The following is a 17,176-nucleotide window of genomic DNA, read 5'->3' as shown; positions in this document are numbered from 1 at the left end:
CTCAGGGGAGGGAGGAGGTTGAGGAGTATGATAGACCTTGATGAGATGAGATTTAAAAAAAAAATTATTTTTATTTATTTGAAAGAGTTACAGAGAGAGGTAGAGACACACACACAGAGAAGTCTTCCATCCGCTGGTTCACTCCCCAAATGGCTGCAATAGCTGGAGCTGAGCCAGTCTGAAGTTAGGAGCCGGGAGCTTCTTCCTGGTCTCCTATGTGGGTGCAGGGTCCCAAGCACTTGGGCCATCATCTTCTACTGCTTTCCCAGACCATAGCAGAGAGCTGGATCCGGAGAGGAGCAGCCGGGACTAGAACTGCTGCCCATATGGGATGCCGGGGCTTTAACCTGTTGTGCCACAATGCCCACCCTGAGATGGGATTTTGCTAAGAATTTGCCACTACCAGGTAGCCTCTAACTGGGACCCAGAATAGCAAAGCTGGCCTGAAGTGAGATACAGGGAGACCCCAGATCTGGGCCTCAGCCAGCAGGAAGGCTCAGCCAGCAAGGTACTGTGATGCCAGGGCTGGGTGTTCCACCACCCTGGCAGGCATGTGGGGCAGGGTGGGACAGCCAAGTGGGACGCTGAGAGTTAGAACTGTGAGACAGATGAGAAGCGGACAGTGAGAGGCAGCCAGCCAGATGGAGCCCCTTGAACCTAGGTGCTCAGGCTGTGATCCTGGTGCCGGTGCTGGTGCTGGCCTGGGGACATGTGTTTACTTGTTTGTTGTTTTGGGCCTTCTTCCTCCCAGAGCCTGTTCTGAGTCCACCTAATTGGGAAGCTCTTCCCCTCCTTTAAGCCCTGCTGGCTTTTATTCATGCCTCCGTAGCCCTCATCCTTTTCTGTGTTCTTGTTTCCCTGTTCTGTCTTAGGCTCCTCCTGAGTGCAGAGTGCAGACTCAGGCCCGAGCAGTGCCCAGCCCGTGGCTGGAATCCAGGGAAGGAGGAGGGCTTTGCGTTCACTCTCCAAGCTGGAAAGGTCAAGGCCCAGTGCTAGAGCAGAGAGGGCTCTGCTCCTGGCCTTGTGGCTGGCTCTTGCCTGGTGCTTCCCTGGGTCACCATGGCAACGAGATGCTCACTGGCAAGCAAATAGCATCCCCCATGCAGGGCTGCCAGCCTCAGCAGTTCTTGACCTCCAGCTGAGCTGAAACTGAGCGGATGCCTTTTCACCAGCCGGGAGCTGAGCCCACAGGGCTCTGTCCCTGTCCCTGTGGTGGCTGTGCTGAAAACAGATACCTCCTGCTGTCCCGGGTTTGCCGCCTCCTCTCCCCACCAACCTCCACGCTGCCAGAGCCTGTCTGGCATCTGTGGGGGGAGGAGTTTTGGGGCAGAACAGGTGGTCTCCTAGCTGGTCGCCTCCTACCAGCTCCATCCTGTCTGCAGGGAAGCCTTCTTCCCTGGGTCCAGCTTTCTCCTGGGTTGTAGCAGCTTGGGAGGCCGCCTTTCCCTGAGCTCCTAGGAAAGCTGCCCCTGCCTGACACACCTGAGAGAATGAGGCCTGACCTGTCTGCTCTGCCTTTTTACAGCCCCACCCCCCACACCCCAAGTCTGACTCAGCTCTTGCTTGACACAAATCTTAGGCTCTCGTTGGACTGGTCTCAGGAAGGGCAGGTGATACAGGCCTTGGCCCAGCTCTGCCGGGCTAACCAGGCCTTGCAGCCAGGACTTGCCTGTCTGCCTGCGTTCCCCTGAGACAGAGGCCTAAGGAGTTCCACTCTTTCCTGCCCTTTTGTGGATGTTCTCTGTTGGCCCCTTTCTCACACTCACCTGTACCTTTTTTTCAAAAGCCTTGAGCTGATCCACTCCCTGGTTCATTCTCTTAGGTTTTATTGAACCCCTATTGCGGGCTGGGCACTGTCCTGAGTCCTGGAGCTCCTGGCTTGGGTAAAGCCTGCTTATTTTCAGTGCAGCTCACACAAAGTGGGTTCATTTTGATTCAGAATAGCTAGGGACAGTCTTTCCTTAGAGGTATCTTGTGAGAAGACAGCCAAAGTCCCAGCTGAGCTGTCTGAGCCTTGTCATGACAAGGATCTCTTATTGCCTTTCCCAGTAAGCTTCAAGATTTTCTGCCAAATGACATTTAAAGAAAAGTTTAAGGAACACATGTGTGCATACATACAGACAGTTCCTGCTCTTCAGAAAGGCCAGTACATACACAAACCCGTATCCTAGAGAGTCAAAGCCCGCCACCCTCCCCTGGCGGCAGAACTGGTGTGTATTCCTCCAGGCCCTCCTCTTCATGGATGCTAACGCTGTCCTGGCAGCCTTGGGCGCCTGCAGAGCTGCCAGTTTTCTTGAGAGGCGCCCTGGCAGTTACTGCATCCAGACCTCTGGCCAGTGTAGACATGGCGTCTGGTGCACAGGCATCCTCGCTCACTTCCCCACCGCATCGCGCCAGGTCAGCAAACATAGCCCTCAAAAGCTCTGGTTGGCCAGGAGGGGTGGCCTTTCTCCCTCCTCCACACTGAGCCCCAAGCTCCACTCCATTGGAAGAGGACTTGAGTGGGGAGCTCTTACCTGACCACCCGAAGCGGGGAGACTTCTGGGCATTTCTGCCTGTTTGCTCCCACTCTGGCCGTGTCTCTCACCTCTTTTTATCCTACCCCATCTCCTGGCCTTGAGAAAACAGTCCCAGAGATGTCACAACCTTCCAAGTTTACTACAGCGTCTCCTCTGGGCCGACCTCCTATCTGCTTGCTGTGAGCCCCCGATTTCCACGTGCTGGCTGGAGGTTTTCATTGATAGATATGCCTTAGCATTTCCATATTTTTTAAAAAAGATTTGTTTATAGATTTGAAAGTCAGAGTTAGGGAGAGAGAGGTCTTCTGTCTGTTGGTTCACTCCTCAGGTGGCTAGGGTTGAGCCAGGGGAAAGCCAGAAGCCAGGAACTTCTTCTAGGTCTGCCACATGGGTGGCAGGGACCCAAACACTTGGGCCACCTTCCAGTGCTTTCCTAGGCCAGTAGTAGGGAGCTGGATTGGAAGTGGAGCAGCCAGGACTTGAACCAGCCCTGTATGAGATGCTGGTATTGCAGCTGGGGGGTTTTACCTGCTGTATCACAATGCCGACCGACCCCCAGCATTCCTATTTTTAAAAAATGAATCATCTAAATGTAGTTGGAAGAAAGTTCTTTGGAGACCTAGGGAGAGGTAATAAGTCTTCGTTGTGACAGTGTTGAGAGCGGCTCTTCACTCCCAGCGTGGCACAGCTAGGGAGAGCTGGAGCCCATCGGCCGGGGCAGAGGGGCTAGAGGAGAGCACAGGGCTGTCCTGTGGTGCCACAGCTGCAGTGTACTTTAGAATGACCCCTGCCCACCACACAGAGCCTTGTGTTCAGTGTTCATGTGGTCCCGACTTGGTCAATGAAGAATGAAGACCACTGTTCAGTGGGAGGCCTCGACAGGATCTCAGCCTGTCCTGCCGGCCTGCACTCGCCGTCCCAGCCCAACTGCAGGCCTTTGCTGCTTCCATACCTGCCAGCTGGACCACCTCCTTTCCCTTACCTGCTTCCAAGGCCATGCTCACAGGTCATACATCCTCCAGGAAGTCTCCCCATGTGTGCTCTCTCCCTGTGTTGCTTCCCCACATCCTCTGGAGTCCCCTTGATGCCATTTCCTGCTTGGTAGCCATTCATTTAACTAACACTGAGCCCCTACTCTGTGTAAGGCAGCAGATGTAACTGGAGGAGAGTCCCAGGCCCTGCGTGGAGAGACTGGCATTCTAATGGGAGAAACAGAAAAGCAAAGAAACACCTGCAGAGAGGGACTCACCAGACAGAGAGCTGGGACTGTGTAGGGAACGGAGGAGCCTGCTTGAGTTAGGTTGGCAGGGAAGGCCTGTCTGCACAGCTGCTTGTTATGCATTGAGACACACGTTAAAGTAGTGAAAATGACCCTCATTTTCTTAGGCCCCTTGAGTGCCCGGCAGGGCCTTGGGCACAGTGGGTGCTCAGGAATTGTGTGTTGAAATGAAGCTGGGCTTGAGCAGCCTGGGAGCCAGTAATCCTTGCCCTCTCCCCCCTTAGGGCTTGCTAGCCCCGCCTCCAGCTGTCATTTGACCCTGAAGAATTGGGTTACCTTGGGGGTGGGGTGGCAGGGTCCTGTGAACTTGAGCATGGGCCAGCACAGCTGCTCCAGGGCCAAGCCCATCGGCACTGGGGTAGGCTAGCTGGAGAGCAGACAGCCTGGAGACTGCCCGGGACTGGACCTCTTGCATCAGAGCCTTTTTCATCACTGTCATCATTCCAAAGGGAAACTGAGGCCCTGAACTCACACACCATCCCCCCGTCTAGCAGCCACAGAGGCCACTGTCCATGGGGAGGATAAGACGGGAAGCCTGTGCAAGGGTGAAGGGGACGTTTGCTGCTACCCAGGCCCCGCCAGCCCTATCGAGCCTGTTTATTCCCAGAGCCCTCACCCAGAGGCAGCCTTGGCGATGATCTCGCCCAGCTCCCTCCCACCCCTTTGGCAGCTGCATAAGTGAGTCCTGGCAGGTCTGGGTGTGTGCACCCAACAGACGCCGCACGTACCTGCATTCTAGGGCACCAGTTTGCCTGCTTGTTTTGTTTTTTAATTTGCATATTGATTGATTTACTATGTATTATTTGTGTACTTTAAAAAATGTGCCATGGAGTAACACATTACAAGGACTTCCTGAATCATACACTGGAATATTTTCAAAATAGTGAGCATGAACAGAATGTATCGGAAAACCAAAAAGGGATGGTTCTACACCCTTAGTGTGATTCAGCTGCGGCACAGACAGTGACATGAGTTCGTCTGGTCAGGGCCTCGTCCTGCTTGGGTGGGCGTCCAGCGTGCCTGGCCCAGGCATTTTAATGGTGAAGAGTTTATGAATGACTGTGGCAGTAATTGGAACAGTTTCCCCTGTAACAGGGTCCCCGTGGATTTGTGAGCGTCTCTCCCTGCTGGGTGCCGAAGCATTTTTTTTTTTTTTTTTTTTTTGCATGGAATCATGTATCCCTCCTGGCTGCGTGTGCACGTAGCCTGCCATAGCACATGCAGCTCGTGCCTCCCGGTTCTGAGCGGAGGCTGTGAGTGTTGGGAGCTCCAGGCTCCTTCCCGAGCTGCCTTTGTGCTTTTAGAGCACCACACAGTCTCTACAGAGTGGGTCAGAGCCCAGAGGGGCCCTGGGACCCCTTGTTCAGAGAGGGCCCAAATGAGGGGCCCCTGGCAGAAGACCTGCCCTAGTCACATGGTGTGGTAAGGGCCCTGCCAAGCTGGACTCCTGCTGTCCTGGCCTAGCTGAGCTGGAGGCGTCCCAGGCCTTTTCCCATGGGTAGCTTTCTCTGGGAGGCTGTGGTGGGCAGTGCCTGGTAGGGGCGGAGCTGGTCCTCCGGAGCCTGGGGTCTCATGGATGTGTGGACAAGGGTGGGCATGCGGTGTGGTACTTCCCCTCCCCCCAAGAGCTACACTTACCTGCCTCAGGGAGTGGCCTCCTTTGAGAGCCCTCACTACTTCCTTTGAAAAAGTTTTGCTGTTTAAGAAAAAGTTCAAGATTCATCATTACCACAGACCATACCTTTCTGTGGGGAGACCACAGAGGTGAGGAGACCCCTCTGTGTTTAGTTGGGGGTCCAGCCTGTGGCCTGGCTGAGGATGTGCTGTGCAGGAGGGCTCTGGAAGCACCAAGGTCAAGGCGTCCAAGAGGCTGCGCAGCCGCTGTTTGTCCCTGGCCTTCCAGGTCTACCTGCCTTGTCATTGGCAAAATAAATAGCTCAGGACGCCTGGGCGGTCCCTGAGGCCCTTCCATGCCACCCCCGGGGGGCCCAGCTTTTGGCCATTTCTGCCCCCTCCTGAGGCCCTTCTGGAGGAAGGAACTGTCTCTGAGGACAGAGGAGGCGCCACCTGCACCAGGCAGCCTGCAGCCTGCTGCCCTCCTGTGCAGGGGGCTTGGGTTCTTACTTTCTATTCCACAGCAACATCACATAACTCAGGAAGGCCGTGGAATGGGACTCAGTAATAAACGCTGGCGGGTGGAAATGACACTCGCCTGCAAGAGTCTCACTGAGTCACCTTGAAAATGCCTCCTGGGCACTGTGCACCGAGCGCTCACCACCTTCCAGGCTGCACCTGTGGGGGTCACGATGCGGCTCTCAGAGCCAGCCGCCTCCTGGCTGCATGACGACTTCATACATAGCGGGTGCTGAGAGGGTACCTGTGTGTGTCGTGCATGCTGTAAATGTTGTTAACGTGGTTATTGCTGCCCTCCTCATTGCCGTCCCAGAAGGCAGTCAGTTACTGTCCCTCTTGTCTTTCTTTTTTGAAGAGATATTTATTTATATGCAAGGCTGAGTTAGAGGAAGTGAGACAGAGCGAGCAAGCGCTTCATCTGCTGGTTCACTCCCCAAATGGCTGCAGTGGCTGGACTGGATCAGGCTGAAGCCAGGAGCCTGGAACTCCATCTGGGTCTTCCATATAGGTGGCAGGGGCCCAAGCACTTGGGCCATTTTCTGCTGCTTTCCTGGTTAGAGCAGCAAGGAGCTGGATCAGAAGTAGATGGCCAGGACTCGAACTGAGGCTCATACAGGATGCTGGCGTCGCAGGCTGTGGCTTAACTCTCTGTGCCATGATGCTAGCCCCTGTTTTCCAGATGAAGAAACTGAGGTTCTCAGAGATTAAATAATATGCCCAAATCAAGCAAGTAAGTGGCTGGCAGAGCCAGGGCTGTTTCAGGTCTGGAATCAGAGGCTTTTGGCAACTCCAAATAGCACTTATCTGGCCCTAGACTAGGAGCTGGGCAGCCAGGCACCAGCACTAAGGGGCTGGGTGCTGCCTTGAAGAGCTCGCAGCCTGGCGTGGAGGCGACTCGGGCCCCAGTGGGTTTGAGCCGAGCCAGGTGTTGGGAGGCGCGGCAGGACTGGCGAGCAGCATCAGCGCAAGCTTCCCTCCAGGGCTGGAGGCAGAGGTGGTTCTGTGCCTGTCATCTCTGTCTGTGTCCAGGGTGGAGGGGCACCGGGGAGTCTCTGCCCTGGGCACATGGCAGGCAGGACAGGATCTGGACAGGCAGCTGACTGGCAACGAAAGGATCTGAGGCCACTGGATTCTTGCTGCTGCCTTGGAGTCTCTGAACCTCAGTGTCTACATCTGTAAAATGGGAATAATAATACTCGCCTCACAGGGTTGTTGTAAGGATTAAGTGAAATAAAGTATGTGAACGAATTTCTTGATAACCCTAAAATTAGTTCCTTTTAAAATTTTTTTAAAAACTTTTAAATTAATTTTCTGCATCTCCAATGGACCCAATTATTTCCAGTAAAGAATTCTATTTTGTTTTCATTTGAAAATTTCTTCCTCATTTTTTAAAAATTTATTTGTTATACAAGTTTCATGTATTTCATAGATGGGGAAGAGACAGAGAGATCAATCTTCCATCCGTGGTTTACTCCCCAAATGGGCACAGTGGCTGGGGCTGGGCCAGGCTGGAGCCAAGAGCCAGGAGCCTCTCCGGGTCTCCCATGTAGATGTAGGGTCCCAAGCACTTGGACCATCTTCCACTTTCTCAGGCGCATTAGCAGGGAGCTGGACTGGAAGTGGAGCAGCTGGGTCTCTAACTGGTGCCCATATGGGATACTGGCATTGCAGGCGGTGGCTTAACCTGCTATGCCACAGTGCCGGCCCCCTAAAACTAGTTCTTACACAACTGGTAATAATGGCTAGCAGTTTTGAGTTTCTCCCCTGTGCCCCACCCAGGACTAGATGACATACAGTATCTGCATCGTCACAATTTTCTCAGGTGGGCAGAGTTGTTCCCATTATATGGAGGTGGAAACTGAGGTCCAGAGATTCAGCTGCTGCCCAGGGTCACTTGCAGGTCCTCTTGGATTCCAAAGCCACTGCTCCATGCTTCAGATCCTCCTACGTTTTCTCCTCTTCCCAGCCTTTCCCCACATGGCGGGGTGTGGCTGAGTGAGGTGCTCCTGACCGGTCAGCCACCCAGGCCTGGCAGCCAGAGGGAGGGTGGAATGGGCTTCACCTGCCCGCGGACTCCAGGTTGTGAGCCCCCGGCAGGCTCCCCTCCCTACCAGTCAGGCAAGTCAGTCTTGCTGGCCCGTGAGTCACACCAGCACTGATGAGTCAGGTTGTTCCTTGCTAGTGCCCACAGCAGCTGGGGAGGGGACAGAGGGTTTCTTAGGAAGTAGACCTCCCTTCCTCTGCTCTCCCACTCATCCCTGTGCCTTGGGGCTGCTCATTTTCCATCCAGAGGGCTGGTGCTCAGACACGGAGGAAGAGTACTTTGTGTCCTCACACGGAGGGTGTCCTGGTGCTGACCACACTGGGCACGCGAGATCAGGCCTCGGGCTGCGTTGAGTCAGGAGGTGGGAGGGGTGAGGAGGCCTTCCTTGAGAGTAAGGAGCATACCAGGCCAAGGCTGCCTGACTGCAGAACCCGTGCACTTGGCCTCTGGGCCTGGCTTGCCCTCTCCTTTGTATGGAGAGGGGGTTTTCTCTGCACAGTGTGGCGGGGCTCCCTGTGCAGAGGGTCTGCTAATTCATCTCCGTCTTGCCTTCTGAGCAGCCTGGCTGCCAGCCTTCCAAGGGCTGTCCAGATGGTCAGCTGCAGGCAGCACGGGGTTCTCCCTCAGCAGCCTCTGCCAGCCTCTCAGAGGCCTAATTAAACGCAGCCAAAGCAGCCAGCCAGCTAGGCAGGGCAGCCTAGTTCCAGATCAGTGCCTCTCGGCCCAGGCCACTGTGAGAGTCACCTGGAGAGCTTTTAAACCCCTCTGATGCCCAGCTGCCCTCCGGAGCAATGCAGTCTGTCCCCGGGGGCAGGGCCAGGCCCCATGTGTTCACTGCACCACGCCGTATTGCCCCTCAAGAGCCTGCCCTCCAGGAGTTGACAGTCAAGTTGCAAGGCCAGCACAACACAAGGGAGCACACATGTGAGGCAGCGTGAGACTCGGGGCCAGTGTGGGACGGGTCAGGGTGGCGGGTGGGGCACTGGGGCCAGAGGGCTCGAGTCCAGCATCCTGATGGCTGGAGGTCTGGACCCTGCGGTGCAAGGGCAGGAAGCCAGGGAGGACACTGGCCTGCCAGGGCTGGTGAGTCACGGGCTGTAGAGGAGGAAGGGGAAGGGATGAGTCAGGCACAGCTGCCTGCAAGGCCCAGGCCAGGCTTGGGAACATGCATGTGCCCAAGCGCAGAGCTCTGTGGATCCGCAAGGCGAATGCCGAGCGTCCCGAGCTGTGCCACATGAAGAAGTGGGCAGTGAGCCTGAAAAGCCTGGCGTCCAGGTCTCGAGAACGTCGGGCATCTATTTGTGCTCTCTGCACCGCCCATAGAGCTCCCTGGGCATGGTGGCACCTTCGTGAGGTGGCGAAGCCAGTGGCATTGGCACCTGGCAGATGTCGCAGAAGTCAGGATGGAAGGGACCCAGGTCCTCTGACTGCAGGTGCAGCCCTGGGAAGACACAGGCCAGGAAGACAATTCCTCAGGGCCCCTTGCTGGGGTGTGGACTAAGTGACTGCTCTTGAGAGAATTTGGAGCCACAAGCAGGGCAGAGACTGTGGGGCCCTTTCTCACTCCAGCTATGGGGCCCTTTCTCACTCCAGCTGTGGGTGCTGTACTGCCTGCTGTGGGACAGAGGGCTGATGAGGTGGGGCATGCAAGACCCCAGGGGCGTGGTGCCAGACAGACCCACCTGGACTGGTGAGTGAGTTAGGTTGAACACAGACAATAGGTTTCAGGTCAGAATAATAATGAAGAAATAACTGCCTAGTCTGGAGCAAGAATGGTGCTCTTTTTAAGAAACAAGACAAAACAAAAAAGATTTTATTTATTTTTCTGAAAGGCAGAGTTACGGAGATGGAGAAAGCAAGATCCTCCATCCACTGGTTCATTCCCCAAATGGCCGCAATGGCCAGGGTTGGGCCAGGCTGAAGCCAGGAGCTTCTTCTGGGTCTCCCTTGTGGGTGTAGGGGCCCAAACACTTGGGCCACCCTCCATTGCTTTCCCAGGTACATTAGAAGGGAGCTGGATCTAAGTAGAGCAGCTGGGACTCGAACCAGCACCCTTATGGGATGCCAGCGTCACAGGTGACAATTTTAACCCACTACACCCAATGCCAGCCCTAAGAACAGTGCTCTTGTGTGTGAATCTTCAGATTGAGGAAGCAGGAGCCTGGGGGTTCCATGCTAGGAGACCTCCTATGTGCTTCATAGGTGGTACCTTCTTGGCCCTATGAGAAGGCGTGCATATGTATGTCTATGCATATTTACAGTCATACCCCGGTATTGGTAGGGAATTCGTTCCAGGACCACCCCCCCATTCCAAAACCTGGAGGTGTTCAGGTCCCTTATATAAAAGGCTGTAGAGTTTGCATAGCACCTGCACACATCCTCCTGTGTACTTACATCATCTCTATTCACAATCCCTAAAACAGTGTGAATGCTGTCTCGTTTAGAAAATGACAAGGGACAAGTCTGCACATTCGGCACAGGTGCACGTTTTCTCCTGAAGGCTTTAGACCCAGGCTCACTTGACTCGGCCCAAACAGAACCCACAGATGCGGAGTGCTGGCTGTATGTAGACGGAAGAGTAGAGGAATCTATCATGAGAACATGATAGAGTGTACTTAGACTAAGATAGCTGCAGCGTGATCTTAGAGGCCACTGTCACAGGCATCCCCTCCTTGACTGAAACATCACCACACGGCGTGTGGCTGTGTTCAGTCCTCCTTGCCTCCCTGAGAGGTGGGGCTGGGCCTGTCCCCAACCTCCTGGAAGATGGGACTAGAAAGCTTAAGGCATTTGCCCAGGGTTACTTAGCAAAGTAGTGAGGGAGCTGAGGCACAAACCTAGGTCGCTCTGACTGCAAACCTGTACCCTCAGCTTCTGTGGGCCTCTGTCGGGGGGCTTGTGTTCCAGCTCAGGGTCTCCATAGCTACTAGTACCTTTCAAGGGCACCACAGGCTGCCTCGTGGCATAGCAGGTACATAGCAGTGTCCCAGCTCAAGAAGTGCCCGGAAGCTGGATTGTCCCCAGCAGGGGTGTTGGTCTCCACCACTGAGCCCCACACTAGCCTTACTGAACCAGAGTCGTGGGCAGGTGCCCAGGTCTGTGTTTCTGTGAAGTCCACAGGCGACGGCCCAGGCGACCTGGGAGGGTGCTACTCTGGGATTCTGTCTGTCCCTAGTGGGCGCTGAAAGGTCAGGCTGGACTCGTAACCCCTGTGCTCTCGTTCCCTGCATGTTTCAGCTCCCGCTTTTTCTTTCAGCATAGTCGTCACCTCCGTGTGTTCAGCTCCTGACAGCATCTAGTTCTGGTTATAATTCAGCTGTCTCTGGTAGTAGAGTGGCCTGGTGGGCAGAGGTCACTCCCTAACCCTAGCACACGTGTGCGCACACACACACACACACACACACACGTGCTTGGGAAAGAGCCAGGGGGTCTGGAGCAAGTCTGCTCACCTCTCAGCCTCAGTTTCCTCATCTGTGGAGGGGAGTGGCGAGACCCAAGGGCTTTAAGGTCCCTTCCAGCTTCAAGATTGTGCAGTGCCCAGGGGCACATGCCTGATGGAGTGTAGTGTCCGCCTGTAGCAGGGAGGGGCTCTGGGCCCCACATTCGGCCTCTGGACACTTGGCTGCCAGCTGGTGCTCACCCGGTCCTCCTTGACAGCCCGGGTGGCTGCTGTCTCTGCCTGTGGAGGCACAGTGCCAGAGAACCTGACTCCCCGCCCCTTGGAGTCTTGAGGTAGCGAGGAGGCTGCTTGGAGACAGCAGACCTTTCTAGCCACCTCCGGGGAGTTCCTGTCTCATTCATCAGCTGCCGACCTCCCTCTTGTGCCCCAGGAAAAGTGCTGACCCTATGCTGTGTGGCCGGCACCGGGAAGCAGACATCCATCAAGGCCACTCTTTGTCCCTGTCGAACTTAACCTCATTTAACCCCTGCATTCTTCCGCACACTGAGATAAAGACCAAGATAAGACCAGCAGGACTTTTCAAAATCTGAGCAACTCCCTGCAAAAGCAAAAAGATGGTAGTGAGCATTCTTACCTCGGCTTGGTTGTCAGTGACAGTAGCTACTGACCGAAGCGCCAGGCCGAGTGCTCTCACTTATTCCTGCTGGGGGTCCTTGAGGTGGGGTTAGGTCCTCTTTTTACTGATGGGAACACTGAGGCTGAGGTCCCGCGGCTGCCTTCGTGAAGGTGGTCCCGGCCAGGGAGAACCTGTCCGTGTCGGAAGCCCCGGAGGGAGGAGCCAGATCGCAGAGAGAGACCACAGCATCCCTTTATTCACAATCATCCGTGTGCCACGTTGCCAGAAAACACGTGCAATCAGTTCCCAGCCAGAGCTGCCCACACCAGACCTGTCCACGGTCAGGCCAGAACCCTCGGGCCTGCTCGGGAATGAGTGTGTCGGTGCCTGGTGAAGATAAGGATGTGCTCACTGCAACGAATGGGCTGTGCTTCAAAACAAAACAAAACAAAACAAATGATTCAGGGTGGGTCTTGGCACAGCAGTCAGGTCACTGCTTGGAGCACCAGATCTGGCGTAGGGTGCCTGGTGCCGGTCCCAGCTGCTCCGCTGCCAATCCAGTTTCCTGCTGCTGCACAGGCTGGAGGGCAGTGGTGATGATTCAAGTACTTGGGTCCCTGCCACCCACATGGGAGACCCGGATTGAGTTCCCAGCTCACAGCTTCAGCCTGGCCCAGCCCTGGCTGTTGCAGGCATTTGGAGAGTGAACCAGCGGATGGAAGATCTTTCTCTCTCTTTCTCTCTGGATTTCAAATAAAATGAAGATAAATAAGTAAATAACAATGTAAAGAAAAGAGCGATTCATAGGAGCTTAAGGACTGCTGGCCTGTGGCTACACTCTGGGGGTGCAGATCCTATCTCCAGCAGCCTCAGGACAGGGGTTAGAACCCCAGCATCAGGCCTGGGGTTCTCTCTTACCATCAAGAGCAGGTAGGCCAGGAAGTGGCTGCGGGGGCGGGGGGAGGGGTGCTGGGTTGGTCAGCAGCCAGCCCTGGGATGCCACCCTCCCCGCTGCCCGGTGAATGTGCACGTTGTATGCGGTGCCGTGAAAGCACACCCTGTCTCTGCACTCTTGTGTGCTCCCTTGTCCTCACCCTCCAGGGTTCTGCCAGAGTCTGTTGCTCTTGGCGACACTTGGCCTCCCTTGGCCACACAGGTGCCGGGCCCTCGCGGGGCTGGGGTTCTGGGCTGCAGCCCCGCATCCGGAGCCTGTTTCCTGGCTGCACACCTTGGTGACAGGTTCTGTCCCTCCCTACCCACTTCACTTTCAGTGAGATTTGTTCACAAAACGGAGTGCCCTGTTCCTCGCTGGCAGGGGCTTCTTCTTGGCAGCTCCCCTGCTCTCTCACCTGACCTGCCTCTCGCCTCTCTTGTTGGACATCAGCTGTTACCAGGACCTGCAGTATACCAGGCCCTGGCAAGGGGAAGATGAGCTGGAGGTGGTGAACCGGAGGTGGTCCCAGCCTCAGGCCCACAAACGGATCCTTGCTGAGAACTGTGGCTGCCCTGGACTGGGCACCATCCCAGAGGAAAGGCGCCAACCTGCCTTGATCCTCAGCTCTGCCCCGACCACCTGGGACCCAACAGCCCCAGGAGGGCATACAGGTTAATAAGCCCTGCCTGTCGCTTAGCAACTAGCCTCACCCCTTCACCTCCCTGAAGCCTGGAGCTGGGGCCCCAGGGACTGCAGGGGGAGGAAAGGCCACCGAATCCCAGGGTGTGGGAGGTCCCCCGCTGAGCAGAGCTGGGCCAGCACTTTCCCATGGAAGGTTACTCAGGCTCTGAGGGTCATCCCGGGCTAAATCGAACTATAAATACCACGCTTCCTGAAGGGATTACCTGGGCCCCTTGTCCCCTGGCTGCACCCGCCCCGGCTGCTGGGCTCATCCTCTTCTGGGGCCTCTGACCTCTTGTCCCTTCTGCCAAGTGGGGCCCTTGTCCACCTGCATCGCCCTCTGTGGCTGCTGGCTGTGGGAGGAGGGGAGGTTGAGCCTCACCCTGGCCGAAGGGCACTGAGACCCAGGTTGTCAGGCAAGCCGGCCCTTGTTCCTGCCTTCTTCTGCCTGGAGCCTCATCCCTCACATCAGCAGAGCAAGCTCAGACTTGTCCCTCAGTCAGGAAGGACACTGCTGACCCCATCTGCGGAGCAAGGCTGGGGACAGAGCTGGGGAAGCAAGTGTGGAAGCAGCATGGGGATTTGCTGTGGCCGTACCTAGGGCCATCTCCTGGCTGCGGTGGGTGGACCGTCTCAGGAAATTGCTGCTCCCTTTGGCTGCTCCCAGGCCTCCTGTCACATCCCTGTGGCTGAGTTAGGCCAGTCCCTGAAGCCGCAAGAAGGGTCTCCTGGGTTCCCAGGCCAAGAAATGAAAGGACTGCCTGACTTCTCCCCCTGCAGACCCCGCCCCTGCTGTCAGCAGTGCGTTCACCGCTCCCCGCCCACCCTGTGCTGTCAGCTCCTTCTCCCTTCTGCACACACATGCTGAGGCCCTGCAGGGGGTTAGGCAGAGGGAGTCCTGCCTTCCGTGTGGTCTTTCCCAGTGAAGCCCTGTGAGCCTCTCTCTCACACACTACACTCACACTCACACACACACGCTTAGATGCACACCCGCTCCTGGCAGCTTGGGAAGGCCCTTCGGTGCTGTCTCTCCCACTCTCCTGCAGTGCACTCCCTGGGGGTGGTGTCGCCAGACACCATTCATTACTGAGGCCAAACCCCGGCGTCCTCCATCATTATCCTCCCCCAACCCAGATGCGGTGCCCTCTTGCCCTCAACCCTCCCTGTCCCCTCCACGTCAGCTTCCACAGCAGCTTGGGAGGCCATAGGCTGAGCTCCTGGGTGTGAAGGCGTGCTGGAGTGTGCCGTTGCCACTTGGGCCTCTCTGTGTTTATGCAGGGTCTCAATCTGGGTCAGGCACGTACCCCAGCTCGGCCCCAGGACTCAGTGGATCTAAGAATCTGCCTTTGAACCCTCGCCCTGGGAGACCCTAATTCACACTATCCTTGGCGACCCCTACCCGGATGCATGTTCTCTGCTCAATGCAATAAGATCTTTTGCCACCCTCCCCACCCCCACCCCCGTTGCTGTCACAGAAACTCACACTTTCGGTGGGTGCTTTGCCCCCTAGCCTCTCCCTGTAGGTCGTGTACCTTGACTGCAGAAAGATCTCCTAACTTTTTTAGTTCTCTCTCATGCCAGCTTCCTTAAGGACAAGGACCAGAGGCTTATCTAGGACAGGACAGGCTTATCTAGATGTCAGTCAGAGCCCAAAGGCTCAAGGCTGCCAACAGCTGACATTCTAGCGGCCTCGGGGGCTTTGGGCTTCCCAGCCCCACTACCCTCAGGCCCTTCTCTCGGTTCTCCAAACCCTTCGGGCTCTGCATGGCTGCTCCCAGAACTGGCCCCCTTCCTCATTAATACCTTCTGTTGTGTTATTCTTAGTACTAAAGTATTAAGTTCCCTTTGTAGAAAACTTGTCCAACAGAAGCCCTCCAGAAATCATTGGTAGCTGCCCATCAGAGGTACTCAACTGGTGCCATTTTGCTATAAATCCTTCCAGTGTTTCAATTATATTTAATCATACATACTTTTTAAAAAAATTATTTTGAAAGGCAGAATGACAAATATAGAGATCTTACATCCACTAGTTCACTCCTCAAATGTCTACAATAGCTGAGGCTGGGGGCAGACTGAAGCAAGGAGCCCAGAACTTCATTCAGTGTCCCTCGTGAGTGTCAGGGACCCAGTTACTTGGGCTGTTATCTACCTCCGAGGCACATTAACAGGAAGCTGGATCAGGGGCCTATGTTGTGGCACAACAGGTTAAGCCATCGCTTACAGCGCTGTCATCCTGTTTTATAGTGCCAATCCTGGCTGGTCTGCTTCCCTTCCAGCTTCCTATTAATGTGCCTGGCAAAGCTGCTGCTACTGGCCTAAGTCCCTGCTACCCATATGGGAGACTGGGATGGGGGGACAGAGTTCTAGGCTTCTGACTTCAGCCTGGCCCATCCCAGGCCATTGCAGCCATTTGGGAAGTAAACCAGCAGATGGAAGATCTCCCTCTCTGTCTCCCTATTATTCTTCCTTTTTTTTTTTTTTTTGGAAGGGGGGCTGGTGAAGGGAAGCTGGATTGGAAGCAGAGTAGCCAGGACTTGAACCAGGCACTCCAGTATGGGATGCGAGCATTCCAAGGGTGCTCTAACCCACTATGCCTCAACACCTGCTCCTATTCATACTTTTCTAGAAGGGAAGCTGGAGCCAAGAGCACTTGCTGTTCTGGAACCTTTTCGCAGTGTGTTTCAGGCATCTCCGTGTTACTCGGCACCCTTCCTCATAGTCACAGAATGGCTGCTAACAAGTGCCTTTGACAGATCTTACAGCCTCGTTCCGATGCATTCATTATGTTTTCTCTCCCACACCTGTTAAAAATCATGCTGAGTCAAACACAGTTGTGATTATTTTCTTAGAGTAGATTCTTAGAAACCAAAATAGCTAAGCCAAAGGGGGATACCTTTTTCAGTGTTCCACACCTTTCCAAAAGCCCTCCCAAAAGCTCTGCGTTTGTGCGGCCTGTGAGTTTTCAGAGCCTCCCTACTGCCCAATTTGTTTTGACTCAGCTAACCATAAATTATTTTTAAGTGAATGAAATTTATTGTTTTTTAATTTTTTATTTTTGACAAAATTTATTTTTTAAAGATTATTTTATTTGAAAGAGTTACAGAAAGAGGGAGGGAGAGAGAGTAAGGTATCTTCCAACCACTGGCTTACTCCCCAAATGGCCACAACAGCCAGGCCTGGGCAGCGCTGAAGCCAGGAGGCTGGACCTTCATCTGAGTCTCTCTCTCTCTGAGAAGTGGCAGGAGCTCAAGCACTTGGGCATCCTCTGCCGCTTTCCCAGGTGCATTAGCAGGGAGCTGGATCGGAAGTGGAGCAGCCGGGACTAGAACCAAACCAGCACCCCTTGGGATGCTGGTGTCGCATGTGGTGGTTTAACCCACTATGGCACTCTGCCAGCCCCAAGTGAATGAAATTTAAATGTTCATCATCAATTTGCTTATAGGCTTTGATTTTCTGTGTATGTGGCCAAGATTGTCAGCCACAGTGCATAGGGATCAGATGTTTGCCTGGTGTCTTCTATGGGCTTTCCGCTGGGGCTGGAGAACTGGGTCTGATACATCCATGCTGCCT

The 17,176-nt window shown here is 54.9% G+C and overlaps 1 protein-coding gene across 2 annotated transcripts in view; it reads left to right on the top strand.

Annotated features, from left to right (window-relative positions):
* Positions 1-17,176, top strand: part of UBTD1 (ubiquitin domain containing 1) — a 57,106-nt gene that overhangs the window by 32,393 nt on the left and 7,537 nt on the right. The gene's annotated exons all lie outside the window — the stretch shown is intronic.

The sequence above is a fragment of the Oryctolagus cuniculus genome, chromosome 15 (genome assembly GCF_964237555.1).
Source record: "Oryctolagus cuniculus chromosome 15, mOryCun1.1, whole genome shotgun sequence".
Classification (NCBI taxonomy): domain Eukaryota; kingdom Metazoa; phylum Chordata; class Mammalia; order Lagomorpha; family Leporidae; genus Oryctolagus; species Oryctolagus cuniculus.
This window is presented reverse-complemented; position numbering and strand designations above follow the sequence as displayed.